Source organism: Glycine soja, chromosome 3 (genome assembly GCF_004193775.1).
Source record: "Glycine soja cultivar W05 chromosome 3, ASM419377v2, whole genome shotgun sequence".
Classification (NCBI taxonomy): Eukaryota; Viridiplantae; Streptophyta; class Magnoliopsida; order Fabales; family Fabaceae; genus Glycine; species Glycine soja.
In genome coordinates, this window is record NC_041004.1 from 2,731,662 (window position 1) to 2,759,110 (window position 27,449).

The window sequence follows — 27,449 nt, forward strand, 5'->3', positions numbered from 1 at the left end:
GTACGGAATTCTATGGTGTTTTTCACATTAATTGTAAACATTATAAAGAACTTTGTTAATTTAATGACAATTATTTTAGCACTAATATATTTGTTTATTACAATTTGTCTACACCAAATGCCCGTACAATACTTTGTATTTGCAATGTGTAATTGCGTCAATTGGATAAGTGTATTTTGTGCTGCTAGTCAGGCCTTTTTGCAACTCATTGTCAGCATGAGAATTTGAGAACTCCTAGAGAGAGCCCTATTCATAAGTACAAAAAATAGGTTGGAGAATTACATTAATGCATTTTGATCTGAATATTTATTTTTGTTATATGTTTTTTTTTAAAACGTTTAAGTAATTAATTATTTGTTTTATTGTTGCCATATGTGTAAATTTGTGACAAGGCATCAACACGAGAAAAGCTTGCTGACTAAAAACAGTGAATCACGGGGGAAATTGTTCCAATTCCAACAAAACGGTTAATGGATTTTGTGTTCCTTTTCTCTGAATTGTTGGCATTGGAGTCACATTACAATCTTTGTAACATTAAATTGATTTTTTGTTTATTGTTTAAGGTCGTTTGTTCAAACTTGCAGTAAGCTGCAAAATGCAAAATCTTAAGTGCTCTCTAGGCCTGCTGATTCTGAGAGGGATGATCTTGTTCACCTCTCATTTAAAGCTACTGAAGTGGTTTATCCTGTAAAGACCCTTGGCTGCTTTTACTGATATCATTTTTTGTTTCTACTGGGATTTTTGTCATGGTTGTTTTATGATTTATCGTTGGTGCATGTTTTGCTCTATTGACTCTTTAAAAAAGGAACAGAACAAGGATAACATATTAAGGTTTTTCAAAATCTAAGTTTTTAGGTTGTAGCAGTGAATTATTTCAGTTTGCAATGCCTTCTATCACTAACTATGTTTCCTTCACTTCACACTTTTCATGTCAGATTACTTTCTTTTGTGAAGGATCAACAACAGGCTGCATTATTTTCTCCAGAGCATATAAAAGAGGTGATGTTTAATGTTAACAGGATTTTGGAAGTCGTTAGCCTTGTATCCTTATAATCTTCAATTTAGAAATTCAAACATGGGATAGAATCTGAAATGTGGTTGTTTCTTCCTACAGATTCAGGCCGTAATGAATGCAATTGATTCTTTTGGTGCTTTAGTAAATAGTGAGGCTATTGGCTAGGAGAAAGAATTGCAGACCACTGTGCAGACCCATGAGAGTCTGTGGTTAGATCTGGGTCTGGTGCTGCTAAGACGGAGTCTGGAAAGATGGAACTTGATATTGAAGGTTCCAAATTTTATCTCTGTGAAACTGATGCTTTGAAAGTTGTTCCACATATCAACAAAAGTTTAGTCGAAGTTCCCTTTTACAAATGATAAAATTCCAAGTCCAACTCCTTCGAGTGACTGTGAGGATGAGATTGTTGATACAAACGAGGAGGTCTCTAGTGCTTCTACTGGTGATTTTTTAACAAGCACTAAGCCAACTCTTTTGGATCAGCCACCTGTTTCTGCTACTTCCATGGATAGGTCCAACTTCCATGGATTCATTAGTTCTAGAGTTGATGCAGTAGGTCCTGGGTCTTTGCCAGTGAAAAGCTCTGCAAAGAATAGAGCTCCTAGGCTTCATTTCACTAATTCTGATGCAAGTGCTGTGGATAACCCATCTACATTGATACATAATATGCCTAAAGTGGAATATGTCGGAACAACAATCTCGAGGAAACAAAAGGCTGCTGAAGAACCTTCTTTGGATGTTTCTGTATCACAAAGACAAAAAAGTTCATTGGAAAATACTGAGCATAATATGAATGAAGTAAGAACTGGAAGTGGTGGTTGGTTGGAAGAGAATACTGGGCCTGGAGCTCAGTTTACAGAGAGGAATCATTTAATGGACAAATTTGGACCTGAACCCAAAAAGACTTTGAATACAGTCAGTAGTTCCTGTACTAGTTCTGATAATTTCAATGCAACAAGCATTAGAAATGAGCAAGCACCAATTACAAGTAGTAATGTGCTAGCTTCCTTACCTGCTCTATTGAATGGTGCAGTTGTAAATCCAATCATGTTGGTTAACTTACTTAGAATAGCAGAAGCCCAGCAGAAATCTACTGATTCTACTTCAAATATGATGCTGCATCCAACAAGCTCAAATTCGGCTATAGGAACAGACTCAACTGCGAGTATTGGTTCATCAATGGCCACTTGTCTTCTTCAAAGTTTTGTTGGAATGGTTCCAGTTTCATCACAATCAACTTCCACGGTAAAATGTTGTTTGTCTTAAGTACACTATTGAAGTCAATTTTTGAATATTGACTTGTTGCTATGGTCTTAATATCCAATTATCTGTTACACTTCTATAAATTGAATTGAAAATTTTAACATCATGATCCTTGATTATGAATGAACTTTGTTGTGGAATATGAAAGTCACAATTTAGTGTTATGAAAATCCTGTCAAGCTAATTGTAGTTTACATTTTTGCATGTTGTTGGCACAATCAGACAAAAACCAAATTATACAATGAAGAATCATCATACAATATACAAAATGAACCATCTAACTGTGTTTATTCATTAAGTCTACTACAATACAACTACTACTAACTACTAAGTGTTGCCTTCAAGCTATGGAATCAGCCCTTTAGAAGTAGTTTGACTATGGCCGAAGCCATATTCACAAGCTTCTGCACAATGTCATTTCTGTCCCCTAAGGGTGCTTGTGTCGCACCAGAGAATTTCTTGTCATAACTACTCACTTCTTTGAGAACATCATAAATGCAGTAACTGGCAAAGCCAAAACGACCCTGGCTTATGGCATCAGCAGCTTGTGGGAGAATGTACTTGACAATTGGGATATAAGACTCAGCACAAAAAGCCAAGGATTGCTACAACTCATGGTCTGGGGCCTGCTTGATCAACCCCTCAATGTATCTCAGTGTGTCAGTTGCATTTGCAAGAATGTTGTTCACCACCAACAAAGCCACCCCTTTGAGATAAGTGATAACTGCTAAATAATTGCAAATTAATAGTAGTTAAATAGTCAAATTTTGGCCTAGAATTAATTATTTGGCAGTTATTTATAATTAAAAGTTGAGAAATTAATTAAGTTGAATTTCTGGTGGCAGATACGAAAAATGAGGTAACATTAAGCAAAAAGGGCAACAAAAATGAAGAGAAAGAAAGAGTTCTAAAGCAGGCCCAGCCCAACACTCGTGCTAAGCGCGCGTCAGGCGCTAAGCGAGCAAAGAAGGCAGGCGCTAAGCGAGGCGTTAAGCTCGAAGAAGCAGAAACCGTTATGCGCGCTAAGCCCAGCTACGTGCTAAGCGCGCGATCCAACAGAATCACAGGCTAAGCCTGCAAGGCGCGCTGAGTGCGCGATCCGAACGCGCTAAGCGCGAGGTGTCGCACTAAGCGCGAGGTGTCGCGCTAAGCGCGAATATGAAGGCCCAAAAGCCCACTTCAGCAACTATAAATAGAAAGCCAGTCCCAAGGAATCAATCATCTCGCCTCAGAGCACTGTTCTCAACACTCCAAGCCTGAGCTCTCCCTTCTTTCTTTATATTCTTTGTTTTTATTATCCCCATTCTTTCTTTCACTCCCAGTTGTAAGCCCTCAATGGCCATGAGTGGCTAATCCCCTAGCTAGGGCCTGGCAGGCCTAAAAAGCCAACGATGTACAGTGTGCTTCAAGAATTATCAATGCAAAGGGAATTTATTCCAGGTGTAGATGCAATTGGCTTTGATGTTTTGATGATGATCATGATGATGTGTTGCAATTGATGCAAATGGGCTTTTCAAGATTAAAATTCAAGACAATACTTCAATATTACAAGGCACAACATCAAGATGATCACTAGAATATTAGGAAGGGAATTCCTAATTGAATTAGCAAAGGTTTGGCCAAGTGATTTAAAATAAAAAGTGTTTTTCAAAGGTTTTACTCTCTGGTAATCGATTACCAGAGGATGTAATCGATTACCAGTGGCCAAATACGTTTTATAACAGCTATAAAAATTTGAATTCGAAATTTTAAACTGTGTAATCGATTACACAATTTGGGTAATCGATTACCAGCAGTTAGTAAACATTTTAATTCAAATTTTAAAAGCTGTAATCGATTACACAATTACTGTAATCGATTACCAGACAGGAATTTCAGAAAAATAATTTCAAGAGTCACAACTTTTCAAAGGCTTTACTCATGACCACCAATGGTCTATATATATATGTGACTTAAACACGAAATTGCTCAGAGATTTTCAGTACAACAAAGTGTTTATCCTCTCAAAGAGCAAATTCATTTTATCCTCTTAAGAATTCCTTGGCCAATTCAATTGCAATTCATTAAGGAATTAATTGAGTGCTCAATCTGTAAAATCCATCTCTTTCTAGAGAGATTTGTTCCTCTTCTTCTTCTCATTCTCTAAGGGATTAAGAGACTGTGAGTCTCTTGTTGTAAAGGATCTCTAAACACAAAGGAAGGATTGTCCTTGTGTGTTTAGAACTTGTAAAAGGAATTTACAAGATAGTGGAACTCTCAAGCGGGTTGCTTGGGGACTGGACGTAGGCACAAGGGTGTGGCCGAACCAGTATAAAACTGAGTTTGCATTTTCTCTTCCCTTAATCTCCTTTATTTATTATTGCTTTATATTCATATTCAAGTTGCTTCGTTTGAATTAATATTTAAGAAGATTGTCATTAAGGGAATTCATAACTTGAGTAAAAAGTGAAATAGATTTTTAATTAGGGGAAACAGTTTGGAATATCTTAATTCAACCCCCCCTTCTTAAGATATCTGAGGCCACTTGTCTAACAAGTGGTATCAGAGCTTCATTCTTGTACAAAGTTTAGAAGCTTCAAGAAAAAGATGGCCTCAGCAAATTCCTTATTTCCAGAAGGGAATTCTATCAATAGACCTCCAATCTTTAATGGAGAGGGTTACCACTACTGGAAAACCCGAATGCAAATTTTTATCAAGGCAATAGATCTAAATATCTGGGAAGCCATTGAAATAGGGCCTTATACACCCACCACAGTAGAAAGAGTTTCAATAGATGATAGTTCATCAAGTGAAAGCATAACCATAGAAAAACCTAGAGATAGATGGTCTGAAGAGGATAGAAAACGAGTACAATACAACCTAAAAGCCAAAAACATAATAACATCTGCCCTAGGAATGGATGAATATTTCAGAGTTTCAAATTGCAAGAGTGCTAAGGAAATGTGGGACACTCTTCGATTAACACATGAAGGAACTACAGATGTTAAAAGATCTAGGATAAATGCACTAACTCATGAGTATGAATTATTTAGAATGAATACAAATGAAAATATTCAGAGTATGCAAAAGAGATTTACACATATAGTAAATCATCTAGCAGCCTTAGGCAAAGAATTTCAAAATGAAGATCTTATAAACAAGGTGCTAAGATGTTTAAGTAGAGAATGGCAACCCAAAGTAACGGCTATTTTTGAATCAAGAGATTTGTCTAACATGTCTCTTGCCACTTTATTTGGTAAGTTGCAGGAACACGAGATGGAACTATTGAGATTGCACCAAAATGAAGAAAATGACAAGAAAAAGAAAGGAATTGCTCTTAAAGCATCATCCTCAATTCAAGAAGAAAGTGATCAGGATAATGATGCAGATGATGATGATGATCTAAGTTTCTTTGTAAAAAGGTTCAACAAATTTCTTAAAGTAAGAGGAAATCAGAGGCGACCAAATTTTAAATCAAAGAGAAGAACAGAAAATTCATCCTCTACTCTAAAATGCTTTGAATGCAATCAACCTGGACATCTGAGGGTTGATTGTCCCATCTTCAAGAAAAAGATGGAAAAATCTGAAAAGAAAAATCATAGTGAGAAGAAACTAAAGAAAGCATACATCACATGGGATGAAAATGATTTGGAATCCTCTGATGATTCTGAAAATGAAGAGATAAATCTTTGCCTTATGGCAAAAAGTTATGAAAGTGATGAAGAGGTAACATCTTCAAACAACTTATCTATTTCTTTTGATGAATTGCAAGATGCATTTGCTGATTTGCATAAAGAATCAATTAAACTTGCAAAATTAGTTTCATCATCAAAGAAAACAATTTCAAATTTAGAAAATGAAATTTCAAAATTAAACAAAGAATTAGATCTTCTTAGAAATGAAGTTTCAATCTCTAAAACAAATGAAAAAGTTAATATCTCCACAATTAATGACAAGAAAATAACAGATTCTTGTAGTTGTTGTGATAAATATGTAAAAGAAATTAAAGAGTTAAAAAATTCACTTGCAAAATTTTCATATAGTAGAAATAATTTAGATGTTATATTAAGTAAACAAAGATATGTGTCAAATAAAAATGGACTAGGGTATAAATCTGAAAAACTACAAAAGGTTCATAAAAACTTTTCCACTTCCACACAAAAATGCAATTCTAATTCTATCACTTGTTTTTACTGTGGAAGAAGAGGACATGGCATATCAACTTGCTACTTCAAGAAAAATTACAGTAATATTAAAATGATATGGGTCCCAAAAGGATCCTCAGTTTATACTAACATGCAAGGACCCAATAAAATTTGGGTACCTAAGTCAAAAACTTGATTATGCAGGTATCTTTGAGAAAGAAGTGGTACATAGATAGCGGATGCTCAAAACATATGACTAGAGATGCATCAAATTTTACACACATATCTCCAAAGAAAAGCGGGCATGTAACATATGGTGACAACAACAAAGGTAGAATTCTTGGAGTGGGTAAAATAGGTACAAATTCTTCAAACTCCATTGAAAATGTTCTACTTGTTGAAGGCCTTAAGCATAGCCTGCTTAGCGTTAGTCAACTATGTGACAAAGGCTATCTAGTATCATTTGATTCTCAGAAATGTCTTATAGAACATAAGCATGACAATAATATAAAGCATGTAGGACATAGAGTCAATAATGTTTACATGATAGACTTAAGCATAAAACAAGAAAACAATCATTGCTTTCTTAGTAAAGATGATGATCCATGGTTATGGCATAAAAGAATTGCTCACATAAACATGGATCACTTAAATAAATTAATTTCAAAAGATTTAGTAGTTGGTTTGCCTAAATTGAAATTTGAAAAAGATAAATTATGCGATGCATGTCAAAAGGGCAAACAAACAAGAGTCTCATTCAAATCTAAAAATGTTGTTTCAACCACTCGACCATTACAGTTATTGCATATGGATCTATTTGGTCCATCTAGAACCATGAGTTTTGGAGGAAATTACTATGCTTTAGTTATAGTTGATGATTTCTCTAGATATACTTGGACATTATTTATTACACATAAAAGTGATTCATTCCATGCATTTAGGAAACTTGCTAAAGTCATACAAAACAAGAAAAATCTCAAGATTGCATCCATTAGAAGTGATCATGGGGGTGAATTTGAAAATAAAGATTTTGAATTATTTTGTGATGAACATGGTATTGAACATAATTTTTCTGCACCAAGAACTCCTCAACAAAATGGAGTTGTTGAGAGGAAAAATAGGTCATTGGAAGAAATTGCAAGAACTGTATTAAATGATACTTCTCTTCCAAAGTATTTTTGGGCTGAAGCTGTCAATACTGCATGTTACATCATGAATAGAGCCTTGATAAGACCTATTTTAAAGAAAACCCCATATGAGTTATTTAACGGTAGAAAACCTAATATTTCTCATCTACATGTTTTTGGGTGCAAGTGCTTTGTACTTAATAATGGTAAAGATAATCTAGGAAAATTCGATGCAAAATCTGATGAAGGCATTTTTCTTGGATATTCTTTACAAAGCAAAGCATATAGAATATATAATAAGAGAACTATGAATATAGAGGAATCCATTCATGTTACCTTTGATGAATCTAATGCTATATTGTCAACAAAGAATATGCTAGATGACATTGCAGATTCTTTAGAACATATGAACATTCATGAACAAGATTCCAAAGGAAATGACAAAGGAAACAATGAAGATCCTCCAGAAGAAGGCAAATCCAATGATGCACTCCCAAGAGAATGGAAAACTTCAAGAGATCATCCCCTCGACAACATTATTGGTGATATCTCAAAAGGGGTAACAACTAGACATTCTCTTAAAGATTTATGCAATAATATGGCTTTTGTATCTATGATTGAACCTAAAAATATAAAAGAAGCCATAGTAGATGATAATTGGATCATTGCCATGCAAGAAGAACTAAACCAATTTAAAAGAAACAATGTATGGAAATTAGTAGAAAAACCTGAAAATTATCCTGTCATTGGAACAAAATGGGTTTTTAGAAATAAATTAGATGAACATGGTATAATTATTAGAAATAAAGCCAGATTAGTAGCAAAAGGGTATAATCAAGAAGAGGGGATAGACTATGAAGAAACATATGCTCCTGTTGCAAGATTGGAAGCCATTAGAATGCTTTTGGCATATGCATCCATAATGAACTTTAAACTTTATCAAATGGATGTTAAGAGTGCCTTTCTAAATGGATTAATTCAAGAAGAGGTATATGTTGAACAACCCCCTGGTTTTGAAAATTCTGATAAACCAAACCATGTTTATAAATTACAAAAGGCTCTTTATGGTTTGAAACAAGCCCCTAGGGCATGGTATGAACGATTAAGTAATTTTCTTCTTGAAAAAGAATTCTCCAGAGGTAAAGTGGATACCACATTATTCATAAAGAGAAGGCATAATGATATTTTGTTGGTTCAAATATATGTTGATGATATAATTTTTGGATCCACTAATGATTCATTGTGCAAGGAGTTTTCCCTTGATATGCAAAGTGAATTTGAAATGTCAATGATGGGAGAACTAAAGTACTTTCTGGGATTACAAATCAAGCAAACTCAAGAAGGTATATTCATCAATCAATCCAAATACTGCAAGGAATTGATCAAAAGATTTGGGATGGATAGTGCAAAACACATGTCTACACCGATGAGCACTAATTGTTACTTAGATAAAGATGAATCTGGTCAGTCTATAGACATAAAACAATATCGAGGTATGATCGGATCTCTTCTTTATTTATCTGCTAGTAGACCTGATATTATGTTTAGTGTATGCATGTGTGCTAGGTTTCAATCCAACCCCAAACAATCACATCTAAGTGCAGTAAAGAGAATCATGAGATATCTATTAGGAACAATCAATTTAGGATTATGGTATCCTAAGAATTCAACATGTAACTTAATAGGATATTCTGATTCTGATTTTGCCGGATCTAAAACTGATAGAAAAAGTACAAGTGGAACTTGTCAATTTATTGGATCGGCTCTTGTCTCATGGCATAGTAAGAAACAAAACAGTGTTGCTTTATCTACTGCTGAAGCGGAGTATATCTCTGCCGGTAGTTGTTGTGCACAAATTTTATGGATGAAGCAACAATTATCTGACTATGGCATCATTCTTGATCGCATACCTATTAAGTGTGATAATACCAGTGCCATAAATCTATCCAAAAACCCAGTTCAACATTCAAGAACTAAACATATAGAGATTAGACACCACTTTCTTAGAGATCATGTCTTAAAGGGAGATTGTGTTTTAGAATTTGTTGATACTAAGAATCAACTTGCTGATATTTTCACTAAACCTCTCCCCAAGGAAGTGTTTTTCTCTATTAGAAGAGAATTAGGTCTCTTAGATGTAAGAGATTTAGAAAAATAGGAATTGATTGGTTGATTGATTGGTTGATTGATTGATTGATTTACTTTTTACCTTTTGATTGTAGATTATTTTGTTTGATCTTGTTTGAATTCTTGTTTTTATGATAGAATTTATGATTTCTTGTGTATATAGTAATTGAATGATTGAATTTAGTGTATTAGTAGTGAAAATTAGTCATATAGGATGTATTTGAGCCTAAATATAGATATTCTCTTAGAAACTAGCCTAGGATAGGCTCTGGTAATCGATTACCATCCAGTGTAATCGATTACACATAAACAGGCAGCCTGTAATCGATTACAACATCCTGTAATCGATTACCAGAAGGCTTATTGGGCATGTAATCGATTACCAATACCTGTAATCAATTACAATGCGTCATCTTCTATAAATACTCACGAAATCAGAGCTGCTGCGCAGCCAAAGCTTCCTCCACGCTTTCCTCCATACCTAGAACTTCAAACCTTCGATTCTCACTCGATTCTTCACCAAATCACGTCCCGTAAAGCCCAATCTTCCTCTTTTTCACTCCTCTTTCACTTCCACCGATCAAAATCCAGAAAAACTTCATCAAATGGCAGAGCCATCAAAGAAGAGAAAGGGATCATCTTCCACCGCTACCGCTGCTGCCCATCGCCGTCACGGCCCATCCGGAGCACCCACAGCACCTATTCCTCCTTCTTTGTCATCTCCAAGATCATCAACATTGTTTTCATCCGATGATCAACGTCTACGGTACCTTTCTCAGTTTTCTTCTAGAATAATCTTAGACCCTAAGTACCTAGACGTAAAGTTCTTTAATGATGAAACGTTTGATTGCTATCAAGTGTTTCAAAATTCTGGTCTTGTTGATTTCATGTCATTTAAATTGCCATATTATCCTGAACTTGTAAAGGTCTTCTACTGCAATTTAAAAATTCAGGATGGTATTATTATGTCTGAGGTGCATGGTACTTCTATGGTCATTGATCAGTCACTTTTCTTTTCTTTGACTCATTTACCCAGTCAAGGTGCACCTTTTGAGGGCACCATTGTTGATGACTGGAAATTCGATTATTCGAGTCATGATGCTCGTCGCATGGTCTGCAATGATCAAGCTGACATGACCGGTAGATTGTTGGCCGGGTCATTAACTTTTGATAATCGCATCATGCATTATATCATTGTTAGAATTTTGCTTCCTCGGTCTTCAAATTTAGCACAAGCCTCTGAGGAGGATTTGATTCTTATGTGGGCTTTTCTAACCGGTCGTCAGATCGACTGGGCCCATTTGGTTCGGTACCGAATGCATAAGGCATTACGGGCCAATGCACCTCTTCCTTATCCACATTTGATTACTCTGTTTTTGCGTCATTTTCAAATTCCGCTTGATGATGAACCCTTTGTTCAAGTCAAGCGTTCCTTTGCAATTGGTGCTGGAGCAGTGACCTCCTTTGGGTATCGTAAAGATCGGAATGGACAATGGCTGAAGAAGGATGCACTCCCTCCTCAAGATGAACGTACTCCTTCACCTCCTCCTCAACGTGAAGATTCCGCACTCATGAATGAAGTCCTCTCCGAATTACGGGGTCTTCGTTCTTATGTTGGTGACCGCTTTGACTCGTTAGATTCACGCTTTGCCGGTATGGACATTCGTCTTACACAGCTTGAAGAGGATGTCGGATACATTCGTCAGAGTTTCGATCTTCCACCACCTCCTCCGTCATCTTAGCTTTTAGATTCTGATTATTTATCGTTTATAAGCCGTGTATTTTGGCTTTTAGTTTCTTAGACTTTACATTATTATGCTAAGTACTTTGCTTATTTATCTTGTGTTTTAAAATTTCAGTCTTGGATATTTTGTGGTTGTTGACATTTTATGTTATTTGAATTCTGGTTTGATTATTTCTTGATTATGAGTTTGACTTATTGTATTTAATACTCTGATACTTATATCTTGCTACTCCATTGTTATCACTGTGTTGATTTCTGAGTTCTTTGGCTTTTTGATGTTGCCAAAGGGGGAGAAAAAGGTTGTAGCAAAAGCTTAAGAAAAAGCTTAACAAACTTAGAAATCAAGTGATCATGTATTCCGAAATATAGGGGGAGAAAACGGATGCATATTTTATCTATATACAATTGTTTGTTGCTTGCTTGAATCTTGATTTCAGGTATTGTATTGTCATCATCAAAAAGGGGGAGATTGTAGATGCAATTGGCTTTGATGTTTTGATGATGATCATGATGATGTGTTGCAATTGATGCAAATGGGCTTTTCAAGATTAAAATTCAAGACAATACTTCAAGATTACAAGGCACAACATCAAGATGATCACTAGAATATTAGGAAGGGAATTCCTAATTGAATTAGCAAAGGTTTGGCCAAGTGATTTAAAATAAAAAGTGTTTTTCAAAGGTTTTACTCTCTGGTAAAGGTTGTAGCAAAAGCTTAAGAAAAAGCTTAACAAACTTAGAAATCAAGTGATCATGTATTCCGAAATATAGGGGGAGAAAACGGATGCATATTTTATCTATATACAATTGTTTGTTGCTTGCTTGAATCTTGATTTCAGGTATTGTATTGTCATCATCAAAAAGGGGGAGATTGTAGATGCAATTGGCTTTGATGTTTTGATGATGATCATGATGATGTGTTGCAATTGATGCAAATGGGCTTTTCAAGATTAAAATTCAAGACAATACTTCAAGATTACAAGGCACAACATCAAGATGATCACTAGAATATTAGGAAGGGAATTCCTAATTGAATTAGCAAAGGTTTGGCCAAGTGATTTAAAATAAAAAGTGTTTTTCAAAGGTTTTACTCTCTGGTAATCGATTACCAGAGGATGTAATCGATTACCAGTGGCCAAATACGTTTTATAACAGCTATAAAAATTTGAATTCGAAATTTTAAACTGTGTAATCGATTACACAATTTGGGTAATCGATTACCAGCAGTTAGTAAACATTTTAATTCAAATTTTAATAGCTGTAATCGATTACACAATTACTGTAATCGATTACCAGACAGGAATTTCAGAAAAATAATTTCAAGAGTCACAACTTTTCAAAGGCTTTACTCATGACCACCAATGGTCTATATATATATGTGACTTAAACACGAAATTGCTCAGAGATTTTCAGTACAACAAAGTGTTTATCCTCTCAAAGAGCAAATTCATTTTATCCTCTTAAGAATTCCTTGGCCAATTCAATTGCAATTCATTAAGGAATTAATTGAGTGCTCAATCTGTAAAATCCATCTCTTTCTAGAGAGATTTGTTCCTCTTCTTCTTCTCATTCTCTAAGGGATTAAGAGACTGTGAGTCTCTTGTTGTAAAGGATCTCTAAACACAAAGGAAGGATTGTCCTTGTGTGTTTAGAACTTGTAAAAGGAATTTACAAGATAGTGGAACTCTCAAGCGGGTTGCTTGGGGACTGGACGTAGGCACAAGGGTGTGGCCGAACTAGTATAAAACTGAGTTTGCATTTTCTCTTCCCTTAATCTCCTTTATTTATTTTTGCTTTATATTCATATTCAAGTTGCTTCGTTTGAATTAATATTTAAGAAGATTGTCATTAAGGGAATTCATAACTTGAGTAAAAAGTGAAATAGATTTTTAATTAGGGGAAACAGTTTGGAATATCTTAATTCAACCCCCCCTTCTTAAGATATCTAAGGCCACTTGTCTAACACCAGGTTTTTTTGTTCTAATTCTTTTCTTGTTATCTTGCATCTGTTCTTAAATTTCTTTTGGGTTCTATTCGCTCGGGAGAGGGTATTTCCTAATAAGGATTTAAGATCTAATGCATGCATTAGTTTTAGGGGTTATACACTTGGGAAAGGGTAACACCTAATAGAACAACTTAAGAAAAGAATCCTTGAGTTAGCATTGCTAGGCATAGAATGATAACTCAATGCCCATGCATTTAGCAACATCTAGAACTTAACCTTAATGCATTTTAATTATTGAATCTTCGCAAAGGCATTTGGGAGATAGGTAGTTAAAATAGGCTTGTCAACGTGAGGCATCAGGGGCAAGTAAAATTAATAGATGTGGGTAGAACTAATACCAGTGCATTGGTAATGAATATCATATTTACATGCATCGTAGGCCAATTGGGTTTGTCTGGTCTTGGAATTTTTATTAATTGTCTCTCTTTTTAAACTATTTGATTTAGTAATAGCAATCTATTTCTGCACTTATTCCTGCTTTTATTATTTCACTCTTACTTACAAATTGAGAAGTATATAATAAAGTGCAATAAAATCCCTGTGGAAACGATACTCGAACTTCCGAGGTTTACTACTTAAGAGCGACTTGGTACACTTGCCAAAGTCTCAACAAGTTTTTGGCACCGTTGCCGGGGATTTTGTTTTCGCACTTAATTACCATACTATATCAGTTTGTAAGCCCAACTCTTCTTTTCTTGGCTTATTCTCTTAGTATTTTCTCTCTTCGCTTCTACTCTTTCTTTCTTCCATAATTGCACGGGTAGTGCCTTTTTGTTTTTATGCGACTTAGAACTGCATCTGGAGACATTGTCCCTATTAACTTAGAAATTGAAGCTACTTGTCGGCGTAACAACGCTGCAAGAAGAAGGGAACAAGACACAGAAGGAAGCAGTTACACCTCACCTCCTCTTTCTCCATATCACGCTGAAATGGACGGGGAACCGGCACGAAGAGTCACCCTAGAGGACTTCTCCAATACCGCCACTCCTCAGTTCTTCACGAGCATTGCAAGACCGGAGGTACAAGCAGCCAATATTTCCTACCCGCACTCCCTTATTCAGCTAATCCAAGGGAACCTCTTCCATGGTCTTCCAAGCGAAGATCCATATGCTCACCTCGCCTCGTACATAGAAATATGCAACACCGTAAAAATCGCTGGAGTCCCAGAAGATGCGATACGCCTTAACCTTTTCTCCTTTTCCCTAGCAGGAGAGGAAAAATGATGGTTGCATTCTTTCAAAGGCAACAGCTTAAGAACCTGGGAAGAAGTAGTGGAAAAGTTCTTAAAGAAGTACTTCCTAGAGTCAAAGACCGCCGAAGGGAAAATGGAGATTTCTTCTTTCCATCAATTCCCGGATGAATCCCTTAGCGAAGCACTAGACCATTTTCACGGGCTGTTACGAAAGACACCGACACACGGATATAACGAGCCGATACAACTGAACATATTCATTGATGGCTTGCGGCCTCAATCGAAACAGCTACTAGACGCATCCGCAGGGGGGAAAATCACACTGAAGACTCTCGAAGAAGCGATGGAGCTCATCGAGAACATGGCGGCCAGTGATCAAGCAATCCTTCGTGATCGTAGCTATATTCCCACAAAAAGAAGCATCTTGGAACTTGGCACGAAGGACGCGACGTTGGCACAGAACAAGCTGTTGACGAGGCAGATAGAAGCCCTTACCGAAACCCTCAGCAAATTACCTCAACAACTACAAGCGGTAAGTTCTTCCCACTCTTCTGTTTTGCAGGTAGAAGGATGCCCCACATGCGGAGGAACCCATGAGCCTGGACAATGTGTAAGCCAACAGGATACCTCTCGAGAAATAAACTATATGGGCATACCAAATCGCGGATTCCAGGGTTACAACCAGGGGAACTCATCCGGATTCCACCAAGGGAGAGCAGGATTCAATCACGGACCACCGGGATTCAATCAAGGAAGAAACTTCACGCAAGGTTCAGGGTGGAGGAATCAGGGAAACCAGTACAAGGAGCAAAGGAACCAACAACCATACCAACCGCCATACCAGCATCCCAGCCAAGGTCCAAATCAGCAAGAAAAGCCCACCAATATAGAAGAACTGTTGCTACAATTCATCCAGGAAACACGATCCCATCAAAAGAGCACGGATGCAGCCATTCAAAATTTGGAAGTTCAAATGGGCCAATTGGCACAAGACAAAGCCGAATGGCCCACTAGAACTTTCGGGGCTAACACGGAGAAAAACCCAAAGGAAGAATGCAAGGCCGTGCTGACTCAAGGGTAGAAGAAAGCACAGTAGGAAGGTAAGGTTGAAGAAGAAGACCGGTCAAAGGAAGAAAGGATAAAGACACCAGAAGAAAGGGCAGAAGAAGAAGAGAAGGTGGCATCACCACCTAAAACCAAGAGCCAGAAAGCAAGAGAAGCCAAGAAAGAAGAGTCACCAGCCCTACCACAAGATCTCTCATATCCTGTCACCAAGAAGAACAAGGAACATTATTTCAAAGGTTTCTTGGAAATATTCAAAGGGCTGGAGATCACTATGCCATTCGGGGAGGCCTTACAGCAGATGTCCCTCTACTCCAAATTTATGAAGGACATCCTCACCAAGAAGGGGAAGTACATTGACAATGAGAATATTGTGGTAGGGGGTAACTGCAGCGCTATAATACAGAGGAAGCTACCCAAGAAGTTTAAGGACCCCGGAAGTGTTACCATCCCGTGCACCATAGGGAAGGAAACAGTGAACAAGGCCCTCATTGATTTAGGAGCAAGTATCAACCTGATGCCCTTGTTAATGTGTAAAAGAATTGGGAATTTGAAGATAGATCCTACCAAGATGACGCTTCAACTAGCAGACCGCTCGATTACAAGGCCGTACGGGGTGGTAGAAGATGTCCTAGTCAAGGTACGCCACTTTACTTTTCCGGTGGACTTTGTCATAATGGATATCGAAGAAGACACAGACATTCCCCTCATCTTAGGCAGACCTTTCATGCTGACTGCCAACTATGTGGTGGATATAGGGAATGGGAACTTGGAGTTGAGTATTGACAATCAGAAGATCACCTTCGACCTCTTCAAAGCAATGAAGTATCCACATGAAGGTTGGAAGTGTTTCAGAGTGGAAGAGATTGATAAGGAAGATGTCAGTATTCTCAAGACACCATAGTCTTCACTAGAGAAAGCAATGGTAAATGCTTTGGACTGTCTAACCAGTGAAGAGGAGAAAGATCTGAAGGCTTGCTTGGAAGACTTGGATCGACAAGACAATATTCCTGAGGGAGAAGCCAAATTTGAGACGCTAGAGAAGAAAGTTCCATCCGAGAAGAAGAAGATAGAGTTGAAGATATTGCCCGATCATCTAAAGTATGTGTTCTTGGAGGAAGATAAGCCTGTAGTAATCAGCAATGCACTCACAACAGAGGAGGAAAACAGGTTAGTAGATATCCTCAAGAAACACAGGGAAGCTATTGGATGGCATATATCGGATCTCAAGGGAATTAGCCCTGCTTATTGCATGCACAGAATAATGATGGAAGAGGACTACAAGCCAGTTCGACAACCCCAGAGGCGACCAAATCCAACAATGAAGGAAGAGGTAAGAAAGGAGGTACTCAAGCTCTTGGAGGCTGGGCTCATATACCCCATCTCTGACAGCGCTTGGGTAAGCACAGTACAGGTGGTTCCCAAGAAAGGTGGAATGACAGTGGTACGGAATGAGAAGAATGACTTGATACCAACACGAACTGTCACTGGCTGGCAAATGTGCATCGGCTATCGCAAGCTAAATGAAGCCACACGAAAGGACCACTTCCCTCTACCTTTCATGGATCAGATGCTGGAGAGACTTGCAGGGCAGGCGTACTACTGTTTCTTGGATGGATACTCAGGATATAATCAGATTGCGGTGGACCCTAGAGACCAAGAGAAGACGGCCTTCACATGCCTTTTTGGCGTCTTTGCTTACAGAAGGATGCCATTCGGGTTATGTAATGCACCAGCCACATTTCAGAGGTGCATGCTGGCCATTTTTTCAGACATGGTGGAGAAAAGCATCGAGGTATTCATGGACGACTTCTCGGTTTTTGGACCCTCATTTGATAGTTGTTTGAGGAACCTAGAGATGGTACTTCAGAGGTGCGTAGAAACTAACTTAGTACTGAACTGGGAGAAGTGTCATTTTATGGTTCGAGAGGGCATAGTCCTAGGCCACAAGATCTTAGCTAGAGGGATTGAGGTTGATCGGGCAAAGATAGGCATCATAGAGAAGCTGCCACCACCATTGAATATTAAAGGTGTCAGAAGTTTCTTAGGGCATGCAGGATTCTACAGGAGATTTATCAAGGACTTCTCGAAGATTGCCAGACCCCTAAGCAACCTGCTGAATAAAGATGTGGCCTTCAAGTTTGATGAAGAATGTTCAGCAGCATTTCAGACACTAAAGGACAAGCTCACTACTGCACCTGTGATGATTGCACCAGACTGGAATAAAGACTTTGAGCTAATGTGCGATGCCAATGATTATGCAATAGGAGCAGTTCTAGGACAGAGGCACGACAAGGTATTTCACGCCATCTATTATGCTAGCAGGGTCCTGAATGAAGCACAGTTGAATTATGCCACCACAGAAAAGGAAATGCTAGCCGTTGTCTTTGCTTTGGAGAAGTTCAGGTCATACTTAATAGGGTCGAGGGTCACCATTTTCACAGATCATGCTGCCATCAAGCACCTGCTCGCCAAAACAGACTCAAAGCCAAGGTTGATTAGATGGGTCCTGCTATTACAAGAGTTTGACATCGTCATCAAGGACAAGAGAGGATCCGAGAATGTGGTAGCCGATCATTTATCTCGATTAAAGAATGAAGAAGTCACCAAGGAAGAACCAGAGGTAAAAGATGAATTTCCTGATGAGTTTCTTTTGCAGGTTACCACCAGACCTTGGTTTGCAGACATGGCAAACTACAAAGCCACAGGAGTTATTCCAAAGGAGTTTAATTGGAGTCAGAGGAAGAAATTTCTACACAATGCACGCTTCTATGTGTGGGATGATCCCCATTTGTTCAAGGCAGGAGCAGATAATGTATTGAGAAGATGCGTCACAAAGGAAGAAGCACGGAGCATTCTTTGGCACTATCACAGTTCACCATATGGTGGACATCACAGCGGGGACAGAACAACAGCAAAAGTGCTACAATCAGGTTTTTTCTGGCCCTTTCTTTTTAAAGATGCTTACGAGTTTGTGCATTGTTGTGATAAATGCCAGAGAACAGGGGGGATATCTCGAAGAAATGAGATGCCTTTACAGAATATCATGGAAGTGGAGATCTTTGACTGTTAGGGCATAGACTTCATGGGACCCCTGCCTTCGTCATATGGAAATATCTACATCTTGGTAGCAGTGGATTATGTCTCCAAATGGGTAGAAGCCATAACTATGCCAAAGGACGATGCCAGGGTAGTGATTAAATTTCTAAAGAAGAACATTTTCTCCCGTTTCGAAGTCCCATGAGCCTTAATTAGTGATGGAGGAACACACTTCTGCAACAATCAGTTGAAGAAAGTCTTGGAGCACTATAATGTCCAACATAAGGTGGCCACACCTTATCATCCTCAGACAAATGGCCAAGCTGAAATCTCTAACAGGGAGCTCAAGCGAATCCTGGAGAAGACAGTTGCATCATCCAGAAAGGATTGGGCCTTGAAGCTCGATGATGCTCTCTGGGCCTATAGGACAGCGTTCAAGACCCCCATCGGCTTATCGCCATTTCAGCTAGTGTATGGGAAGGCATGCCATTTACCAGTGGAGCTGGAGCACAAGGCATATTGGGCTCTCAAGTTGCTTAACTTTGACGACAAAGCGTGCGGGGAAAAGAGGAAGTTACAGCTTCAGGAGTTAGAAGAGATGAGACTGAATGCCTATGAGTCGTCCAGAATTTACAAGGAAAAAACGAAGACATATCATGATAAGAAGCTGTAGAGGAGAGAATTCCAGCCATGGCAGCAGGTATTACTCTTTAACTCGAGGCTAAGGCTATTCCCAGGTAAGCTGAAGTCCAAGTGGTCAGGGCCATTTATCATAAAAGAAGTCAGGCCTCACGGAGCAGTGGAATTGGTGGACCCTAGAGAAGAGAATTTCGAGAAGAAATGGATCGTCAATGGACAGCGCTTAAAGCCGTATAACGGAGGACAACTAGAGCGATTGACGACCATCATCTATTTAAATGATCCTTGAGAAGGCCTACTGTCTAGCTAAAGACAATAAACCAAGCGCTGGTTGGGAGGCAACCCAACATATATTGTAGAAATGTAGTTCTTTTATTTTTGAAAAAACAAAGCCAACAGGTGCAAACAGCAAACAGGGGGTACGAAAAGCAAAGGCCCAACAGGTGAAGTCAGTAATAGGAGGGGTGCCAATAGCAAAACTCAACAGGTGAAGTCTTGCAGAACCTCATTTCTTTTTCTTTTCTCTGCGCTCTTACACACTCTTCTTCTCTGCATCCTCTTCTCACCTACACATTCCCTTGTGCTTTTTCATGCATTCTTCACGAAACTAGGTAAGATTGGGTCTGGATTGCTGCTGTTACATTTTGCAGGTGGTATCACGCTAAGCCTATGTAGAGGCTTAGCGAGTGCAGCTAACATAAAAAAGAAGGGAGGAAGAGCGCGCTAAGCCTCCATAAAATCAGTCAGCAGAGAAGCACCCACGCGCTTAGCCTGCCTACCACGCTAAGCGCGCTTGTGCATCTGGATGCACGCGCTAAGCGCCCACTCTTGGCGCTAAGCGCGTGCCAGTAGCAGCTTGGAAGGGGTGCTAAGCGCGAGGCTGGGCCTTAGGGCCCATCAGCCCTCGCGTCGTACTCTTTGCACCCCTTTTCTACTTTCCTCACCCCCCTGCTACTTACTTTTTGCACCCCCCTCTTTACTGACTTCACTCCTATTATAGTTTCTTTTCACACCCCCCCTAATTGCTAACTGCAGTCTGTTTTGCTGTTTTTGTTTTTTTTCAGATGGCTTCTCGCAAGCGTCGTGCCGTGCCCACACCAGGGGAAGCGTCCAACTGGGACTCTTCCCGCTTTACGTCAGAGATCGCTTGGCACAGGTACCAAGACAACATTCAGCTTCGGAACATCCTTCCGGAGAGGAATGTTGAACTTGGGCATGGGATGTTCGATGAGTTCCTCCAGGAACTCAGGAGGCGCAGATGGGACCAGGTGCTGACACACCTACCAGAGAAGAGGATCGACGTGGCTCTGGTGAAAGAGTTCTATTCGAACCTTTATGATCCAGAGGACCACAGTCCCAGATTCTGCAGGGTGCGAGGACAGGTCGTTCGCTTTGACGCTGACACGATTAACGACTTCCTCGACACCCCAGTCATCTTGGAGGACGGGGAGGAGTACCCAGCATACACCAGATACCTCAGCACTCACCCCGATCCTGACACCATCGTCGCCACACTATGTACTCCAGGGGGGCGTTTTGTTCTCAACGCCGATGATCTCCCCTAGAAGCTGCTGAGGAAGGACATGACGACACTCGCTCAGACATGGAGTGTCCTTTCTTATTATGATCTTGCACCCACTTCTCACACATCTGATGTTAATCTTGACAGGGCACGCTTGATCTACGGCTTGGTGAGCCGCATGGATATGGACGTAGGCAGCTTTATATCTCAGCAGATCAGTAAGATTGCCCAGTCCAGCACCTCGAGGCTCGGGTTCCCGGCATTGATTACAGCGTTGTGTGACATTCAGGGGATGGTTTCTGATACCCTGATCTTTGAGTCACTCAGCCCTGCGATCAACTTGGCCTACATGAAGAAGAACTGCTGGAACCCCGCCGATCCATCGATCACCTTTCCAAGGACCCGCCGCACACGCACCAGAGCCTCGGCGTCGACATCTGAGGCCCCTCCTCCTACCCAGCCTCCGCCTCAGCCTTCTTCTCAGAGACCGCGACCTCCACCTACCTCCACCTCAGCATCCCTGGACATGCATGGTCAGATGTTGAGGTCCATCCACATCGGACAACAGCTTATCATGGAGAACATGCACAGGCTGTCCTTACATATGCAGATGGACCCACCGCTTATCACTCCAGAGGCTTATCGTCAGCAGGTTGCCTGGCCAGGAGACTAGCCCTCCACTGACAGGGGGGAAGAGCCTTCTGGAGCCGCTGAGGATCCTGCGGTCGATGAAGACCTCATTGCTGACCTAGCTAGCGCTGACTGGGGTCCATGGGCAGACTTGGGCAGAGGCAGTTGATGTTTTCTTTATATTTTGATGTTTTCTCTTATGTTTTGATGTTCTTTTATATTTTGATGTTTTCTTTTATGTTTGATGTTTCTTTTATGTAGTCTGTTTGGGTATTTAAAAGAAGTAGTAGTAATAATATTAGTATTTCAGTATGTTTTTTCTAAGTAATAATTGCATGGTAAACTTGAGCAGTCATAATTTTTTAGCTTGTTCTGGAAGGTTCAAACACTTGAGATGCCACTAATCTTTGGAAACACTGGTTCTGGAAGCACAAGTCAGGTCAGGAAATGGAACATGAATAGTACAAGGTGGGAAGGTTAGTCGGATGGAACAAGGTCATAACTGGTACGCCGTATACTTGCTTAAATTCCGGTGAGAGTGTGAACTTAATTGTGAGAGAAAATGCCTGTTTTTAAGTTCCTGGTTTTGCATCAGTCTTAGATTGTTAGAATAGTTACTTAAGGTGGACATGATCAAGGCAATGTTTGTTATATTTAGCTACTTAGCCAAAAAGCCAACCCGACATGATTTTTTTCCCCTTGCACCCATGATTGAGCCTATATATTATTTTGAATTAACCCTTGAGCCAATAAAATGATAGTCCTACCCTTTAGGATGATAAGAGAGCAAAAATGGGTTATAAAGGTCTTAATTTGGGGGATTTTGGGAAATAGGTAGCTAAGACAGTAGTACAGCACATAGTAAGACACCTTTCACAAACTGGAGGCCCAATTAAAAAAAAAACCATGAGTGTAATAAAGGGCAGAAACAAAAGAGCAAGAGAGGTGTCAAAAGCAAAGTGTTGTGGGGAAATAAAAGGGTTAAGAAAAAGCCTCAGAAGTATTAGAAATTTTTGCTCTCTTAATCCTAAGTTGAATTCTCAAGAAAAACCATGATTTTTTTGTAAGCCAAGCCCCAATACAAGCCAATAAAGTCCTTAGTGATCCACCTAAAGGTAATTAAAGATAACTGTACTTAAGATGAAATGCAAAACTTTGGAGTCTTACTTGCAGGTTGTTAGTAAAATTGCAAACACTGAACCAGACACTTATGAGCAGAGGGAAACACCAGCCTTGTGAGGAAAGTAAGGCAAGCCAAATTTGATTAAGATTCCAGAGGACTGACTAATTCCACTCTTGTGTTTTATGCTTTCATTTTGAGATGTTGACAAATGCGGAAAGGACCACTGAAAGAAGGAGGAACTAAAGCCATTGATAGTGTTGGAACACTCAGAACTTGCTTGAAAATTTATTTGCTTTATTCTTGGTTTGCTTGGGGACAAGCAAAGTTTAATTTGGGGGATTTTGATAACTGCTAAATAATTGTAAATTAATAGTAGTTAAATAGTCAAATTTTGGCCTAGAATTAATTATTTAGCAGTTATTTATAATTAAAAGTTGAGAAATTAATTAAGTTGAATTTCTGGTGGCAGATACGAAAAATGAGGTTACATTAAGCAAAAAGGGCAACAGAAATGAAGAGAAAGAAAGAGTTCTGAAGCAGGCCCAGCCCAACACTCGCGCTAAGCGCGCGTCAGGCGCTAAGCGAGCAAAGAAGGCAGGCGCTAAGCGAGGCGTTAAGCTCGAAGAAGCAGAAACCGTTACGTGCGCTAAGCCCAGCTACGCGCTAAGTGCACCATCCAATAGAAGCACAGGCTAAGCCTGCAAGGCGCGCTGAGCGCGCGATCCGAATGCGCTGAGCACGCGATCCGAACGCGCTAAGCGCGAGGTGTCGCACTAAGCGCGACTATGAAGGCCCAAAAGCCCACATCCGCAACTATAAATAGAAAGCCAGTCCCAAGGAATCAATCATCTCGCCTCAGAGCACTGTTCTCAACACTCCAAGCCTGAGCTCTCCCTTCTTTCTTTATATTCTTTGTTTTTATTATCCCCATTCTTTCTTTCACTCCCAGTTGTAAGCCCTCAATGGCCATGAGTAGCTAATCCCCTAGCTAGGGCCTGGCAGGCCTAAAAAGCCAACGATGTACGGTGTGCTTCAAGAATTATCAATGCAAAGGGAATTTATTCCAAGTTTTTCTGTTCTAATTCTTTTCTTGTTATCTTGCATCTGTTCTTAAATTTCTTTTGGGTTCTATTCGCTCGGAAGAGGGTATTTCCTAATAAGGATTTAAGATCTAATGCATGCATTAGTTTTAGGGGTTATACACTTGGGAAAGGGTAACACCTAATAGAACAACTTAAGAAAAGAATCCTTGGGTTAGCATTGCTAGGCATAAAATGATAACTCAATGCCCATGCATTTAGCAACATCTAGAACTTAACCTTAATGCATTTTAATTATTGAATCTTCGCAAAGGCATTTGGGAGATAGGTAGTTAAAATAGGCTTGTCAACGTGAGGCATCAGGGGCAAGTAAAATTAACAGATGTGGGTAGAACTAATACCAGTGGATTGGTAATGAATATCATATTTACATGCATCGTAGGCCAATTGGGTTTGTCCGGTCTTGGCATTTTTATTAATTGTCTCTCTTTTTAAACTATTTGATTTAGTAATAGCAATCTATTCCTGCACTTATTCCTGTTTTTATTATTTCACTTACTTACAAATTGAGAAGTATTTAATAAAGTGCAATAAAATCCCTGTGGAAACGATACTCGGACGTCCGAGGTTTACTACTTAAGAGCGATTTGGTACACTTGCCAAAGTCTCAACAATAAGGTTTTGGACTTAGAGGGTTTGAGTGAAGGATCGAGCTGCAAAGATCATAAAAGGGTGTCTTTTTGCACACTTGATCTACCAAATCGCGGTTCTCATCTTTCCATGGGAAAGAGGGTTGGGATAGTGTGAAGGGAATAGAAATAGAAGCTAGAAGAAGAAAAAGAATGTGCAAAAGAAGACACACTGGTTGGGATCCTCCTCATTTTTCTCTTGTGATGGATAAGGGAATAAGAATGGTCTAGGATCTTTCTTTGGCTCATAACAAACTGAACCTGATAGTGGTGGAAAGGTCCATGTAACATGGGGTTTCAAACTCTGAGGCACTTCTTTCCTGGTTTTATATATCGAGCAAATGAATCATTCCTATATTAAATTTTAAGACATTGCAGTAGTAGAAATCAGTTTGGACTGCCTGGCCCTTCCCTTCTAGAGATTGATCATGATTAGAGACCTGAAGCTGGAACTCTGGCATCGTCTTTGGCAGTGAGTATATATTATTATTTTATTTTTAATTTGGTATGGCCTGTTCAGCTGATAATTTGAATACACTATCCAGTGGAGTATTGTCTAGAGCTTTTGACTCAAGCCTTTATACTTGTGTGCATCTATTAAACTCCGCTGAAACTCTTGTAGTTTGAACTGGAAATGGTTCTCTGAGGTGAAATTAATTCTTTGTTTTGAATGCCATTTCAATCAGATATTTAAAAAATATCTCGATGCCTGCCAACTTTTGAATCTTTGTTGTACTGTACAGGTTCATTGATGTTGCTTATGGTCAAAAGCTTTATAACTGGAGAGGCGAAACTACTGAATGTAGTTTTCCTTCAGTTATTTCTGCCATTTGTTCCACTGGCTCTGACAAGATGCAAGCAGGTGGAATTTCCGCTTTGCCATCTTTTATTGCAGCTGGACTAAGTTCTGGGCACTGTAAATTATTAAGAACGAGATTAAGGAAGATTCTGTGATTGTATACATATTGTTGTCCATAACGATCTTTAATTGAAATTTTTATTTTGAATTTTAGAGATTTAGGGCAAGAGATCTATCTTAGAATGTTAGCTATGACATTTTCAATGTCACAAAATCAAAGCTTGAAAGCTTCAAAGTTTCTGTTTCAGTCCATTGGATATTTTTAATTTTTATCATTTTTCTGTATGTGTTGCAGATGGCACAGGAAATATCAGAAAACAAGAGCTTTTTCAGGCTTCTGTAGCCCTCAAGGTGATTTACAAAATGTCATAAAATAGTTGTTTTCAAATATAATATCAGAGCTTCTCTATACATATTAAACATGGCTCCTGTCAGAGAATTGTTTTAATTTTTGTTTTTTTCGTTAGATCACTTAGTGGTCACACCTTTCCAATCTTAGAACATAAATTTCTAGAGAAACCTAGGTAGACTTTCCTTGATAATGTTGTACACATAAGTTAAAGATGACAGTCTCTGGCCAAAATTTAAGAGGGGTATTCTTTGTTCCGATGCAACAAGTGATTGTCAATCATCCAGATCTGTAGGTTTTGCACCAATAGGTCTATGGAAGTTATAATATTTACTATTATGAATATTACTGTTAGGTCCTTATATTGCCGTAGTTTGACTTTTTGTTCCTCTAAGTAACATTTCTATCTTTGCTGCTATTGTATTCAGGTGGTCTGCTGAAAATGGAGTAAATAAGAATGGATCTCCAGAGCTGCACATCATGCTCGCTGAGTACATAATTTCTGAAAGTCCTGAGGTGGTGAGTTTCGCAATGGTTTTTCTTGAATTTATTTACTTACGAAGCTTTTTCTTTTTAAATCAACATCTGTATGAAACTTTTCTTATCTTTGAGTCTTTTTGTAGAAGAAAAACATGATTGGTGATATGTAAAGGTTGTTCTGTTTCAACAGTAAATAAACATTGATTTAGTTGGCTAACTTTAGGTTTTTTGGGTGGGCTGGTTACATGAAGATAAGAGGAATTTGGAAGCCATGGCGTGGATGTTTGGAGACTCAAATTGTTAATTGCTTAGTTGCTATATAAGATTTTGAATTTGAAGGGATTAAGGAAAAATCAGGCTAGGAACATTGTGGTTTTAATGGGAAGAGTTTTTAATAATGTTGGCCAAGTAAATTAGGTAGCTGTTAAAACATGAAATTAAAGAAAACTGGGTATGAGATGAGAAGAAGAAATTGCCAAGGTTCTCTGGGTTCAGAATTGATTTATTTGCAAAGTGTAGCAGACTAGCAGGTCATCTCTAGTCAGTTGCACTTTTAAATCTTATAAGGCATTAACGATACGAAAGTAAACACTTGGAACTCATTCACGGTTTCATTTTGAACCACTTTTTGGGTGCAGATGGCAGGAATATATGTTTGATTGCTTTGGTTGGTGCACTTAGGATGCTTTTTTTCAAAATGTTAATCCTCAGGGAATCATTGATGGACTCAGGAGGTCTTTTCATCTGTTCATTGTAACAAAAATTTAAGATAGTTGATAGACTAAAATTTCTGACAAACTCAAATGATAAATTATCTTAAATATAATTCACAGTCAACCATTGATATTTGAGTAACAACAGAGCTATTTTCCATTTCATCGAAGTTCATCATTTCGACTCTTAATTTCTTTCTCATTTTACTGCTATGTCATCCCTCATCTTGTTTTTTTATTACTTCTTTAAGTTCTAAGGACTGGTGAATAAAAACCTTCTCGATTATATTTGTATCTCAGTTTATGTGGCCCGTTAAATTCCAGTTTTTTCTTGTACCAACTATAGTGTAAATTATATTCTTTGGGTTAAACCTTGTGTTTTATTATGATAGCTTCCTTCTAGTTATGACTTCTGCAATAGGAAAACACTATAAATAAAGGTTGATTGGGGGAGGTATGCAAGAATTTGTGTCCCAATTGATACATATAACTAGTCATTGGAATTTAACTTTTGGCTATATAACAATTAATTGGGACAAGGTTTTGGAAGAAGGCCCCCATGTTATTTGTGCTTCATGTAGATGGATTATCAAAATGTTTCCTATCTAATATTTTTGGCTAAAAAAACCACATCGGTTGTGCACAAAAACCGTCTTAGAAGAGATGATTTTTTAAGACGGTTATCAAGTCAAAATCATTTTAGAAGA

General features: G+C 38.7%; 1 pseudogene; it reads right to left on the bottom strand.

Annotated features, from left to right (window-relative positions):
• Positions 1 to 2,631: 2,631 nt before the first annotated feature.
• LOC114405371 lies at positions 2,632 to 24,533 on the bottom strand (annotated as a pseudogene).
• Positions 24,534 to 27,449: the final 2,916 nt, after the last annotated feature.